This window comes from Ranitomeya imitator, chromosome 2 (assembly GCF_032444005.1).
Source record: "Ranitomeya imitator isolate aRanImi1 chromosome 2, aRanImi1.pri, whole genome shotgun sequence".
Classification (NCBI taxonomy): Eukaryota; Metazoa; Chordata; class Amphibia; order Anura; family Dendrobatidae; genus Ranitomeya; species Ranitomeya imitator.
In genome coordinates this window covers 413441873-413456919 of record NC_091283.1, presented here as the reverse complement: position 1 = coordinate 413456919, position 15047 = coordinate 413441873, and the positions used below count along the sequence as shown (strand labels likewise).

Sequence of the window (15047 nt, the reverse complement as noted above, 5' to 3'; positions counted from 1 at the left end):
AGTATGGCTTGCTAGGCTGGAGAAAATAACCAGCCAGTGTAAAAAATTATTTAATAAAAACTTGGAATTTATTTCTTCAAGTTATAAACATGTATCTAGTGAGATTCCGCAAACAGGAGATATAACTGTCACTTACGCATTTCAGGCACAACTGGCCCTTAATGATAGCGATTACAGATGGATATATTTTTTGCTGAAAAATCCGGCGTTTCAGATCAAATATAGTTTCAAGATCCAGGTAGGGATCATAACTGGAAAAGAAACTAGTCTAACACAGCCCCCGAGCTGCTACAGGTGATTGACAGGTCTCCCCTGTCAGTGTACATAGTACCTGTCAATTACTACTAGCAGCACTGGGGAGAGCAATTGTGCATCCAGGCTTTGAGTTATGCTGCCTGTGTGTCAGTATTCGAACCCAGCAGTTCTTCTGCACCAGGTGGCACCTCTTCCCTCTGAGCTAGTCAGCTTGCTGGACAGTTCCTTGCTAAACCAGATACTAGGACCTGTGTTGTTCCAGATGGTCTTCACCATGTGTTCCTGATTGTCTTCACTCCAAGTTCCTGATTGGCTCAACCCAGTGATCTACTGATTGCATACCCAACTGAAACCTGGCACTGCACTTCCTTCCTTTGCTAGATTATTGAGCCCCCTGCGTTTAGTCTAGTTTCTTTCCACCTGCTGGTCGACCTCAAGATTCTACTACTGCTCCGTGTACGGAACTCTGGCTATTTCCTGACTACGATTCCTGTTTATCCTCCCAACTACACTGCTGCTCCGTGTACCGATCTTTGGAGTTTCCCTGACTATGCTACCTGCTGGTGCTGCCCCTAATCATTGCAATATCACTACTCCAACTAAGGTCAGTCCATAATACTGTGATTTGGGCAGCATGGGACAGGTTCACTTTAAAAGGAACTTAACAGCTCTGAATCCACAGCTAATTACGGTATCTATTTCTAATAATATATTTCATATATTTATATCTATGTATTTACAATGGCTTGAAAAATATTCACCCCCTTGGCATTTTTCATGTTTTCCTCACAACCTGGAATTTCACTGATTGTTTTTTTGAAGGTTTGCATCAGTTCATGTAAAGAACATGCCTACAACATTTAGTTTTCTTTATATTGTGAAGCAAACAACAAATAGGTAAAAATAACTGAAAACTCCAGTGTGCATAACTATTAACCCCCTAAAGTCAGTACTTTGTAGAGCCTCCTTTTTCGGCAATTATAGTTGCAAGTCGCTTTGGATAGGTCTCCATGAATTTTCCACATCTTGTCACTGGGATTTTTGCCAATTCCTCAAGGCAAAACTGCTCCAGCTCCTTCATGTTAGATGGTTTTCTCTGGTGAACAGCAATCTTCAAGTCTAACCACAGAATTTCCATTGGATTAAAGTCTGGGCTCTGACTATGCCACTCCAAAACATTTACCTGTTCCCCTTAGACCACTCGAGTGTTACTTTAGCAGTATGATTTGGGTCATTGTCTTGTTGGAAGGTGAATCTTCATCCCAGTCCTGGGTTCAAATCCCACCAAGGACAACATCTGCAAGGAGTTTGTATGTTCTCCCTGTGTTTGCGTGGGTTTCCTCAGGGTATTCTGGTTTCCTCCCACATTCCAAAGACATACTGATAGGGAATTTAGATTGTGAGTCCCATCGGGGACAGCGATGATGTGTGCAAAAACTGTAAAGCGCTGCGGAATATTTTAGTGCTATATAAAAAAATAAAAAGAAAAGATCCCAGTCTCACATCACTGACAAAGACAGGTTTTGCTCAAGAAAATCCCTGTATTTCACATCAGACATGTTGTGCTCAACTTGAACCATTTTGTCTGCCCCTGCTGCTGAAAAATATCCCCATAGCTTGATGCTGCCACCACGTTTCACTGTGGGGATGGTGATCTTGGGGTGATGAATTATGTTGGCTTGATACCAGACATAACGTTTACCTTGGTGGCTAAAAAGTTCAATTTTGGTCTCATTTGACCACAGCACCTTCCTCCATACATTTGGGGAGTCTCCCATGTGTCTTTTGGCAAACTCAAAACAAGACTTACAATTTTTCTGTGTAAGTAAAGTTTTTTTCTGCCCACTTTTCCATAAAAACCACCTCCATGGAGTGTACAGCTTACTGTTGTCATATGGACAGATACCCCAGTCTCTGCTTGGGAACTCTGCAGCTCCTTCAGGGTTACCTTTGGTCTCTGTGCTGCATCTTTGATTAATCCCCTCCTTGCCCGGGCTGACAATTTTGGTGGGCTGCCCTCTCTTGGTAGGTTTGCTGTAGTACTATGTGCTTTCCATTTGATGATAATGGATTTGATGGTGCTTTGGTGAATCATCAGAGATGATAACCCAACCCTGACTTGTCCTTTCAATAACTTTGTCCCTGACTTGTTTGGAGATCTCCTTGGTCTTCATGGTGTTGTTTGGTTAGTGGTGCCTCTTGCTTAATGGTGTTGTAGCCTCTGTGGCCTTACAGAAAAGGTACAGTGTATATACTAAAAAACTATGTGACACTTAGATTGCACACAGGTGGACTTCCTTTTACTAAGCATGTGACTTATGAATGTAATTGCTTGCACCAAAAATGTTTATGGGCTTCAAAGAAAAAGGGGTGAATACATATGCACATGACAATGTTTAATTATTTGATCCCATAAGTTTAATTTATACCTATATTTTTCTCACTTCACTAACTTAGACTATTTAGTGATGATGCATCACAAACAAATTGGATGACAAAAAAAAAAATCTATCACTGAAAGAAGGCAGCACTCCAAAAAATTTCAAAAGAAAAAGTGGACTTTATTCAGCCCATAGCGTGGCGATGTTTTAGTTGCACAGAAACTTTATCAATCATTGGCCATATGGGTTGAATAAAGACCACTTTTCCTTTTGCAATGTTTTGGAGTGCTGCCTTCTTTTTATATTTTATGACTGGATTGTTGTTTGGGAGGCCTTGTACCCTTGAGAAAGGCTGAGAAATCTGCAGAAATGTTGCTGCTAATGGATCAGTAAAGCCATGGTTTTTCACTTTGATTTTTGGAGTTCTGTCTGTTTTTTTTCTGATTTTCTATTTTGGAGGGGGGTTTTTTGGTAGTGCTGCCAAATTTCCTTTAATTTAATTATCTATCTATCTATCTTTCTATCTATCTATACGAAAAATGAAGGCAGCATTCCAAAACTTTCAAGGTGAAAAAGTGATAAACTTTATTCAGCCCCACATGTCCTGGGCAACGTTTCGGCTCCTCCTCAGCCTTTGTCAAGCCTCAGGAGGAGCCGAAACGTTGCCCAGGACATGTGGGGCTGAATAAAGTTTATCACTTTTTCACCTTGAAAGTTTTGGAATGCTGCCTTCATTTTTCATCTGTCTAAATTGGGCAAGTATTGGACTTTTGCCTGGGAGGCCTGGCACCCGCCAGAATTTATTGTGCTGTTCCCTTTTTTCTGATCTATCTATCTATCTATCTGTCTGTCTGTCTGTCTGTCTGTCTAGCTATCTATCTATCCCATATTTATCTATCTATCTATCTATCTATCTATCTATCTATCTATCTATCTATGTCATATCTATCTATCCCATATCTATCTATCTATCTATCTATCTATCTATCTATCTGTCTGTCTGTCTGTCTATCTATCTATCCCATATTTATCTATCTATCTATCTATCTATCTATCTATCTATCTATCTATCTATCTATGTCATATCTATCTATCTATCTATCTATCTATCTATCTATCTATCTATCTATCTATCTATCTATCTATCTATCTATCTATCTATCCATCCATCCATCCATCTATCCAGGCTAGACTGGCCCACAGTGTAACAGGGGTATTCCCCTGTGGGCCCCTGTGCAGATCTGGGCCCCCAACCCCACTGTATGGGCAGTACTTGGTATAATTCACTTGATTCACTCTGTACAGAAAAAAGCAGCATATCATCATACATTAACCAAAAAGTTTATTATTATATCGATATACTGTAGGTAAATTTGTGAAGGAGGGTAGTGTAATATTTGTATGCAGGTGAAAAGTCTATCTATCCCATCTCTATCTATCTATCCCATATCTATCTATCTATCTATCTATCTATCTATCTATCTATCTATCTATCTATCTATCTATCTATCTATCTATCTATCCCATATATATCTATTATCCATCCATCCATCTATCATCTATCTATTTATATATCTGAGTAATTGGACCATAAAACAAATCTTTAAAAGGTTGCTGTCGTTTCAACGAACTTTGCATAAATCAATAATATAGGCTAAAATAAGCTTTGTAATATATCTGATTAGAGAAAAATACTTCTGTCTCCATTTATGAGCCACTTCTTCTCTTATCCCCTGCCTGTTGAACGCACTGTTCACTCAGAAATACAGCTAAAATCCATCCTGTTAAAGAAATGGTGGACTGTTAGGTCACTGGGGGATCAGATTATAGCTGTTTATTTAAGTCTATGGATAGGAGAAGGTGGGGTAAGAGTGATCAACAAAGTGAGAGAGAAAGACACAGTGCACATATAATTGTGCTGTTACTTTCAAGTAAGTTTAATCTAATCCCAGAGCTACATTCACATCTACACTGCTCAGTACTGTTATTTAATTTTCTCGCTTTTAAGTATTTTTTCTTATGCAGAGCTATATTCACAGCTACACTGCTCAGTAAAGCAATATAATGTTCTCTCTTTCAAGTGTTTTATCTCACTCCAGGCCTACATTCACAGCTACACTGCTCAGTAATGCTATATCATTTTCTTTCAAGTTTGGCCACATTCACATGCTCAGTATTTAATCAGTCTTTTACCTAAGTGTTTGTAATTCAAAACCGGGAGTAGAACAATCAGATAAAAAGTATAATAGGAACTCCTGCACCACTTCGGCATTTTTACCCATTCCTGGTTTTGGCTTACAAATACTGAGGTAAAAACTGACCAAATACTGAATATGTGAACATGACCTACCGTATATACTCGAGTATAAGCCGAGATTTTCACGGCTTATACTCGAGTCACGGTCGGCGGTGGGGTCGGCGGGTGAGGGGGAGAGAGTGTGTCGCATACTCACCTAGTCCCGGTGCTCCTGGCGCTCCCCCTACCCGTCCCACAGTTCTTTGGTGCCGCAGCTCTTCCCCTGTTCAGCAGTCACATGGTACCGCTCATTAAAGTTATGAATATGGACTCCACTCCCATAGGGGTGGAGCCGCATATTCATTTCTCTAATGAGCGGTAACGGTGAACGCTGACAGAGGAAGAGGCTGCGGCACCCGGAGACCAGCTGTCTGGGGGAAATAGCCAGGGACGCCGGTAGCAGGTAAGTATCTCATAGTTACCTGTCCGCGTTCCACCCGCCGGGCGCCGCTCCGTCATTGCATCCTCTTGCAGTGACTGTTCAGGTCAGAGGGCGCGATGACGCATATAGTGTGTGCGCCGCCCTCTGCCTGAACAGTCAGTGCGGAGAGACGCCGAGACGGGACGCTGAGGAGCTGCAAGCAAGAGTGGTGAGTATGTCATTTTTTTTTTATTGCAACAGCAGCAGCATTATATATTGCACTGATTTACGTGGAGCATCTATGGGGCAATAATCAACGGTGCAGAGCATTGTATATGGCACAGCTTTCTATGGAGCATCTATGGGGCCATACTGAACGGTGCAGAGCATTATATATGGCACAGCTTTATGTGGAGCATCTATGGGGCCATAATGAACGGTGCAGAGCATTATATATGGCACAGCTTTATGTGGAGCATCTATGGGGCCATACTGAATGGTGCAGAGCATTATACGTGGCACAGCTTTATATGGGGCCATAATATATGGCATCTATGGGGCCATAATGAACGGTATGGAGCATCTATATTTATTTTTGAAATTCACCGGTAGCTGCTGCATTTTCCACCCTAGGCTTATACTCGAGTCAATAAGTTTTCCCAGTTTTTTGTGGCAAAATTAGGGGGGTCGGCTTATACTCGAATATATACGGTAAGTGTTTTATTCACACCCCAGAGCTATAATCACAGCTACACTGCTCAGTAATGTTATATGATTCAAGGAATGAAGAAAAAATAAAGTGGCACTCACCCAATATTGCTGTATGAAAAATGTCCTCTTGCACCTCCCTTCCTACCAAGCCGCCTCTCCACCCGATGTCTGTGAGTGTATACTCTGAATAAAGGACATTTTTCATACAGCAATATTGGGTGAGTGCCACTTTATTTTTTCTTCATTCCTTGGATCTTCATTGCTTTTTTGTTGAGCACCACCCTAATGCTTTTGATTACCACATGCCACAGTGGTTCTAAATTGAGTCTCCATTTTCCAGCGCTGTTTGTTTGACAGTCTAGGCATACCCCACGTTATACCATATTCGTGGATGAAACACTTGGTGCCATTCTATCTTCACCTTTACATTAATGTTATATGATTTTTTTCTTTTCAAGTGTGTTTTTTCTCATGAAAGAGTTATATTCACAGCTACCCTGTTCGGTAAAGCTATATAATTTTCTCCATGCTGCTACTTTCTAGTATGTATTTTATCTAAACCCAGTGCTGGATTTGCACTCAATGCTTCTGTATAATATCCTTCTTGAGGGTATATTTATATATATATATTTAGAGATGGGAGAGCAGGAATCCCTCTTGGTGGTTCGTGGTGTGTATTGGAGACACCATAGCAGCTAGTCTCCACCAGAGGCGTATCTAGGGTTCTTGGCACCCAGGGCAAGAATTAATTTTGGCGCCCCCCCTTCCCTTCCCAAGGACATGCGATTTGCACACTTAGTCATGTACCCACGAGCCGCTCTCTCTAATGCTCTCAATATTCAGTGAATAAATGAGAAAAGCAGAAGAGAAGCTCGTTGTCATAGGACCATAAGTATGAAAATCGCATATGAGTGAAGTGTCCATGTGATGACTACTGGAACCTGCAGAGCTGAATCCTGACATCGCAGGCTTCTGAATTCTCACAACTAATGCACTGCACACTTTTAGGATTCTCCCTTGCCGGTGGACAGTCATGTCAGCACAAGTATGCGATTTGTACTGTAATAATAATAATAATAATCTTTATTTTTATATAGCGCTAACATATTCCGCAGCGCTTTACAGTTTTGCACACATTATCATCACTGTCCCCGATGGGGCTCACAATCTAGAATCCCTATCAGTATGTTTTTGGAATGTGGGAGGAAACTGGAGTGCCTGGAGGAAACCCATGCAAACACGGAGAGAACATACAAACTCTTTGCAGATATTGTCCTGGGTGGGATTAGAACCCAGGACCCCAGTGCTGCAAGGCTGCAGTGCTAACCACTGCGCCACCGTGCTGCCCATATACTTCTGACCACATTCCGACTAGACGTGCCCGGCCTCGCTCAGTTCATTTTCATTGAGTGATGCCACACATGTCTAGTCAGCATGGGACTGCATGTATGTAAATCACCAGCACAACAGATTCCTGACAGCGTGCAGTGCGCACTGTGAGAAGTCAGAAGTCTGCAGTCACAAAGAATGACTGCAGACTCATCACAAACCTGGACATTCCCTTTAATGCTCCTAACATAAATAAAAACATGAGAGTTAGTCAGTATCACAAATAACATTTACATCCAGGTACCTTATAGATTACGTAGTCTCTGGAGTCTTTCTCCTTCTTTTCTTCATCCTGTCCAGACCCCATGATGAGTTTTCTCATCCGCAGCTCGTCGCTGCAGACTTCTATCGTCTCCCCTCTTTTGCAGAAAATCTCCACACGATACCCTTAAAGATATAAGTGTCATTATAATGCTCCTGAAAAAAAATTGCCCCTCACTATATTGTCTGCACAAAATATGACCCCCACACTGTCCCTCTTATGGTACATGCTCTTCACACTGACCTCTCATTTCCATACCGACCCCCTCTTCACACTGCCCTCTCATACTGTGTCCCCCTATAGGGCTCAGTATTTATACTGTACTCTCATCACACTCACCCCTCCTTGGTATACTGTCCCCTCCTGGCTGTGCCCTTACACTGTCTCTCCATGCTACGCCCCCACTACTCAGTTTCTATTCTGTGCCCAATCACTTTTCTCCCCCCATACTGTCTCCTCACACTATTCCCCTCCCTCCTCATACTGTCTCCTCTCACATCCCCTGTGCTCACCATACTGTCTCCTTATATATTTGCCCCCTCACTTTCTACACTGCCTGCTCACCTGACTCCCCATTCTGTGCCTGCACACATCCCATCACCCTTACTCCCTGTACTCTGTCCACATACATTTTTCACATCGCTACTCATACTGTGTCCACATACACTTCCCCATTCGCTCCTCATACAGTCTGCACCAATCCCCATACTGTTACCTTAGATATGCCCCCATTCTCCAGTACTGTTTCCTCATACATGCCCCCAATTCCCCAGTACTGTTTCCTCATACATGCCCCCAATTCCCCCGTACTGTTTCCTCATACATGCCCCCCATTCTCCTGTACTGTTTCCTCATATATGCCCATTATTTTCCTCTACCCCACCCCATCATTACTCTCTTCACCACCTCCATCTTTGCCTTCTCCACCACCACTATCATGGCTTTCTCCCCCACCACCCCACAATTCCCTATTCCACAACCTCCATCATTTCCTCCTTCCCCAGCACTCCCATCATTGCCCATTTCACCACCTCCATCATTTCCTCCTTTGCCTTTTCCACCACATCCATCATTTTCTCTTCCCTCACATCCCCATCATTGCCCTTTCCAGCACCATCATCATTGTCCATTCCGCCGCCATCACCATACTTGCCCATTCCACCACCTCCATCATTTTCTCCCCCTCCAATATCATCAGTGTGCTTTCCACCACCACCATCCTTGTCCATTCTACCACCTCCATCATTTCTTCCCCCCTCATTATTGCCCTTTCCACCACCTCCATGATTTCCTCCTCCCCCACCACCATCATTGCCCATTCCAATTTCCACCTCCATCATTGCCTCCCCACCCCCATCATTGCCACCTCCATCATTGCCCATTCCACCACATCCATCATTTCCTCCTCCCCCTCCATCCCAATTATTGCTCTCTCCCCGTCAGCCCCATCATTGCCCTCGCCTTTCCTCCCTGTACACATACACACACAAAACCATTTATCTCTCTGCACATTAACCCGCAGCGCACATGCACACACACACACAAAACACCTCTCACCTATATATACACACACACAACACACACAGCACCTCTCACCTCTATATATACACACACAGCACTTCTCTATACAGACACACACACAACACACACACAGCACCTCTATATATTCACACACAACCTTTCACCTATCCACACGCTCTGCCACAGCATGTCATTACCTTCCTCTGACACAGCCGGCCCCTGAATGATGACGTCATCCAGCGGCACTGCCTGTCTGAGAGGAAGACGGGCAGGAAGACAGATCACTGCAGCTCCGCTGCTATTTTCTCTTGTAGCCATCAGAGCTGCAGAGATTTCTCCGTGCACGCAACCACCCTGTAGGGGCCCCCCTCCATCTCCGCCGGAACACATGCGGTATATCCGCACATGTTGGGAGCCGGCGCGCTGCAGCTTCTCTGTGCTGGCTGTCAGCTTGGCAGTCGGCACAGAGAACAGCCGACTCTCAATCCGGGGGGCGGAAGAATGCAGCCGCCGGGGGAGACATTGCGGACCGCCGCATTAGGCGGCCCAACTGCGCCCCCCTGCCGTCTGCACCCAGGGCACATGCCCCGGCGGCCCCCCCCCCCAGATACGCCACTGGTCTCCACCCACTAGCTCAGAGACAACTGAAAATTATAGATAGAGCCTGGAGAGGAGGGAACAGGTGAAAACGCAGGATACAAGTCATATAGTGTAATTTTTCATGTGCACAGATTACTCTCAAAAGCCACCTGAAACTGCAGAGACTATTTAATGATAGAGGACCCCCCAGAAAGACGGACCCTCACCAAAAAAATCTAATGTACAAAATGTTGTCATTGTGTTTCCACAGTCTTTTAACAGTGTTTGACCAGTTTTTTTTTCTGAATTACGAGGACTTTTATACCATCAGATGTCAATTTAGACAACATGTTATCTACAGTCTCTTATATATAATAGTCAGATCCTATTTTTCTTTAGCATAAAGGAAAAACAAAAAATCTGTGTGACTGATTTTATTGAAATTTTGTATTTGTTTAAGCAATTATGATTTGAATTTGCAGAGTATACACTATTCCTTAAAGTTTTTTTTATTACCGTATTTATTTTCAATAATTGGCCAATTAGTTATTTCCGTAGCCCACAGTTTACATGTAACTTTTTGGATTATTTTAAAAGCTTCAGTAAAAGATTCACAAACCCGATAAACAAGGATATAAACTCTGTGTGGTTGCAAGAAGAAGCTCGCCGTCACCATGGAAACCAAATTTAGGTGTAAGACGAAAAGGCAGCTGTATCTCTAGGTGAGCCAAAGGAAGGCATCAATAACAATAGGAGGACGCATGAGAAACGTGTAACCTCACAGGCGTTCTGGATAAGGATCAAATCTGAATGCAGACAGTCACATCAACCTCTAAGCACGCTGAATGTCGCAAATAGGAAAACATTTGTGTAAAATGAGGCAAGTATATCACCCAGCGGAAGACATTTAGGTGTTAATATCACCCTGGTGCAATGAGACTATAGCAATGTACTAGCAATGTATCATATAGTTTTTATGAAGAGTGGAATATATAAATATAATTTCTCTTTTTTTTGCTTCTTTTCCTAAGAACACAATAATATGAACAGTAAAAAAAATGTGTAAAATATTCCATAATAAAAAAAATATTCTTGACATATCAGAGCACTCATATACAAGTGTTATGTTCTGTGATATGTAAGTATTTGGCCACTAGAGGCATCATTAAATGAATTAAAGGGAATTTTTCCCTGGATATTTTAATGCCTCTTCCAATTGCCACTATTCATCTGGTTCTGGAACAGTTTTTCTTTTTCTTCTGTGCCCCTCTGTTCTAAAGTTATTCCTCTGGAAACAAAGAAGTAATTTTTCCCTTCAAGCAACTGAAACTTCTCCGTGGGCGTTCACTTTCTCTTTCTTGTCTGTGGGAGTTCACTTTCTCTCTTTTGACACTGGCCAATCAAAACATGGCCACACCCATAAAGACATTCTGTTGTATACACGAAGGTGATTGAAGAAAAATTTGCACCTTTATTTCCAGGGGGCATAACTTTGAAATGGAGACACTCAGAAAAATAAGAAAAACTGTTCCAGAATCAGTGAAGCAGCACAAATGGGAAGAGGTACTTAGTTTAAAATAATAAAATTCCCCTTAAAGCATATCTCTATTAGAATATAGGTCTATAGCCTTAAAGTTGTCTATGGTTCCCATGAAAATCACTGAGCCCTGCTGCTAAAAATGAATATCAGCTTCATCGTTGTACCCCATTGTCTACAAGTTTTGGGTCATAATGTTCATACACCAAATTTGTTCCCCTCTTTATGTATACAACAAATTTGTACTATTATCTAGGATTTGGGTAATAAATATTAGATTTGTTTTCACAAAACAGCCCCACATCTGTCCAGCTCAGTGTTTTGAATACAGATGAGTGGCAATACTATCCATTGCCTATGGGCAAAGATGGCACTGTTTTTGAGTAAGAAGGAGGTCCATTTTCCTAATTTCCTAATCTTAGAAATCCCCTTTAAATAAGTGAACCTGTTCTGTACTTTGCTCAGCCATACTTTGGCTCCTTACCAAGCATTACGTATAATATCTCCTGCTCCATTCATCATGGCTGTCAATAGTCTCTCTTTCTAAAGGCCAAAAAAGGGTCTACCGTCTGAAAATATAATGAGCTGGTGGTGAATATTATTATTATACTCGTATAGCCATCAGATGGCTCGTCTTGCTCACTGCTAGTGTTCCTGTGCACTCAGGAGCGTGAACGGCTGTAACCCTTTGAGTACCGCGATCAATGCTAATACAAAAAAGAGAGGCTAATTGGCGATTCTCTGTGACTCGATCAGGTCCATACCTGGTGTGGGCAGACAGCTCAAAAAATTGTCTGCCTGATCATAGTCTCTGATGCTAAGATATAGATTGGTTCGATCGTTATACAAGGTAATGGGGCAGATATGTATGCCAACCTGTAATATTGTAATATTGTAGTCACATTAAATAAATTATTATATTCTCTTTTAAATTACCGTATATACGCCACTTATGCAAAATGTATGATCAGGGTACACTTGTACAATAAAGAAAAAAACTGTAATATACGTATCTTTAAGTACATTTTTGCAAAAAAAAATTATGCAATTTAAACATTAAATATTATACAACTCATCCCACAAAAATATTGAAGAAAGCAAAAAAAAAAAAGTTATGACCGACGTAATGCAAATAGGAAAAGTAGTGACTGACGTAATGCAAATAGGAAAAGTAGAATAAATTGTTCTGATCATGGTCATCAAGGACTTAACTTACATAGGCTATTTCCTTTCTCCAAGCGCTGTCAGACTCCAGAGAATGGTAAATTGCGCTTCTTAGACATGTTTTTGTCATTTACATTTTCCCATTAGCACAGTTAGGGGTCCACCTCAAACTATAGTTGAATGTCAGTAGCAGGCATTTGATTATTCGCGTTTTGGGTGGTGCACCTACACTATACTTTAGGTTTGTGGTGAACATGGAGAATTTCAGAGCTTTGGATGTAATAGATCCATAATTGCTCTTGAATTTGCTCAGCTACTTATTTTAAGAACATCATTACAGGCATTGGATTTTAATTAAGTCAAAAAACAGTCGATTGATCCCTTATAGAAAGTGCAACTTAGGCATACTCGCCAACTTAGAAGAAGTTTGAGGAAAAGTTTTCTGCACAACTACAAACACTTCTAAGGTCACACCTATTTCACATTCTTGTTTACCCTCTGTGGTCTGACCAAAGGGCTCCATCTGAATATGAAGTAAGGAAACCTTCAGGAGCCATTGCATTTTGGGAATTTTGGTTTGGCCTTGGTGGCAATCTTTAGATTTTTTAATGATCTCCTTTTTCCATTTGCACTAAAATCACAATCGTACGATTACTGTAAAGAAATCACTAGAGATGGTGTGAATTAATGTACACAACCATGATTCATCAGTCACGACAGTAATTTCTGTAGGATGAATTGGAGTTGTGAGAATGGCCTCTTACCTGATGGCTCTCCTTTTGATTAGCTGGCCTGGTGTGACTTCATCGTGATGCACATGTGGCAGCAAAACAGGCTGGCTAATCAGAAGAAGAGCCATCATGGTTGCTGTCAGGCAGTTTTCAGGGCTCCCAAACTATGGCCTCAGATTACTTTTGAGGCCAGGCCATGCCAATCTATTCATACCAACTCAAGAACTCACTCATATAGAAGTGGACCCATAACTGAATATGTTTTTGGAACTTTAACCCCTTAGTGACAGAGCCAATTTGGTACTTAATGACCGAGCTAATTTTTACAATTTTGACCACTGTCACTTTATGAAGTTATCAACGTATTCCACTAATTCTGAGATTATTGGTTATAGTTCAGGCACCTCAACAGCTGTTTCATGTTGTCATAGGTTTCTTGCATGTAGACTGCAAAACCAACTGGAATTGAAGGTAGCACAATACAATTATGCAGCAAGATGGCTTTTAGGTTTGTTTTGCATGAATCGATGAAGAACCTCCATTCCTCTTGATTATGACTTATCTTGAAGGCTTCCATTAAACTGTTTGTTACATGTCACAAGATCGCCCTCCATGAAGAAGCATTGGACAAGATCTTTATCACAGTTGCGGAACAAAGAAATCTGAACATTGCCTGCTAGGAGATTCCACTACAATAGCCTGGAACCTAAGAGCAGCCTTACTTTTGGGAACATCAAAATCTTTAACAAGATCGTTTAGTTTACTTTATGTTATAAAGTACGGTTCAGTTGCTGACAGAAAGTCTGGGTCATGAGAGAAAGATGCTTCATGACAGCAAGTGCTGTCTTCTTCTTCACTTGACTCAACTGAAAAGGTTTCTGGTGCTTTTGGAACCGGCAGTTCTTAAGCATGTGGTACCGGGCATACTGAAGATGGAATGTTTGGATTCTCTCAAATCATTGGGACTGCAAAATGCATAGATTGCCTCTTCCCGTGTATCCACTGGGTAAGATGTTGTGAACATCTATTGTGTGGACCACATATGTGTGGACCACAATTCTTGTCCTGTCTCTTATTCTGCAGCCAAAATACAAGTTGTAGGCTTTCCTTATCAGGGTTGGAGAAACTCGCCTTTGTGACACATAAGTGACTTCTCCGCATATGTAGCAAAAACTATCCACTTTGGAAATGCAAAAATGAGGCATATCTGAAAAAAAACATATAGAAACATGTCAATATGGTAAGAAATTAAGCTAAAAAATCCTAAAACTGAATACCTTACACAGAGATCATTTATAAAAGTAGGTGATGCAACTGTGATTAGGATTTCGTTATCGGAGATGAGTTGGCGTTTTTTGATTGGTCACCCTATAGGCTACGGAAGGTTCAATAGACTAAATAGATGATGTAATAGACAAGCAACTAACAATGCAATAATAATGAGGAAATAATACATATGCAATTTTTCTATAAGCCTGTATGAAAGGTGTCATAAGTAATTACAACCTCATCTGGATCTTGGAAATTAGAGACAATCAGCAAATTTAAGTTTCTTATTAGTTCTCAGCTACCACAAAACTAGTTGAGTTCAATTGTTTTTGTCTCTGAACCAGTTTGGCTGTAGAACAGTGTAACTGATCATAAATGATTTCATGGGCACCATAACATAAAAATAATAATTGAGGTCCAAAAAAAAACAACCAGTTGATATGTTAAAAACATTGTTTTCCTAAATGGTTTACCGGCGGTGATAATGGCTCTGTCTATTCAAAGGGTCATATTGTAGTTCAGCTGTAAATGTGGATTGAATGAGCAAAGTTAAATAATGGAGTTGATACTTTACAAAACTGTTAAATGTGA

General features: G+C 41.3%; 1 protein-coding gene and 1 long non-coding RNA gene across 2 annotated transcripts in view; one reads left to right on the top strand and one right to left on the bottom strand.

Moving 5' to 3' along the window:
• Positions 1-15047, top strand: part of SDK2 (sidekick cell adhesion molecule 2) — an 839306-nt gene that overhangs the window by 512444 nt on the left and 311815 nt on the right. The window lies entirely within an intron of this gene.
• LOC138664227 (uncharacterized) overlaps positions 10189-15047 on the bottom strand; it is a 194607-nt gene continuing 189748 nt past the window's right edge. The window contains exon 3 of the long non-coding RNA XR_011318308.1: positions 10189-14394. This is a non-coding gene — a long non-coding RNA (uncharacterized lncRNA). The remainder of the gene's footprint in view (positions 14395-15047) is intronic.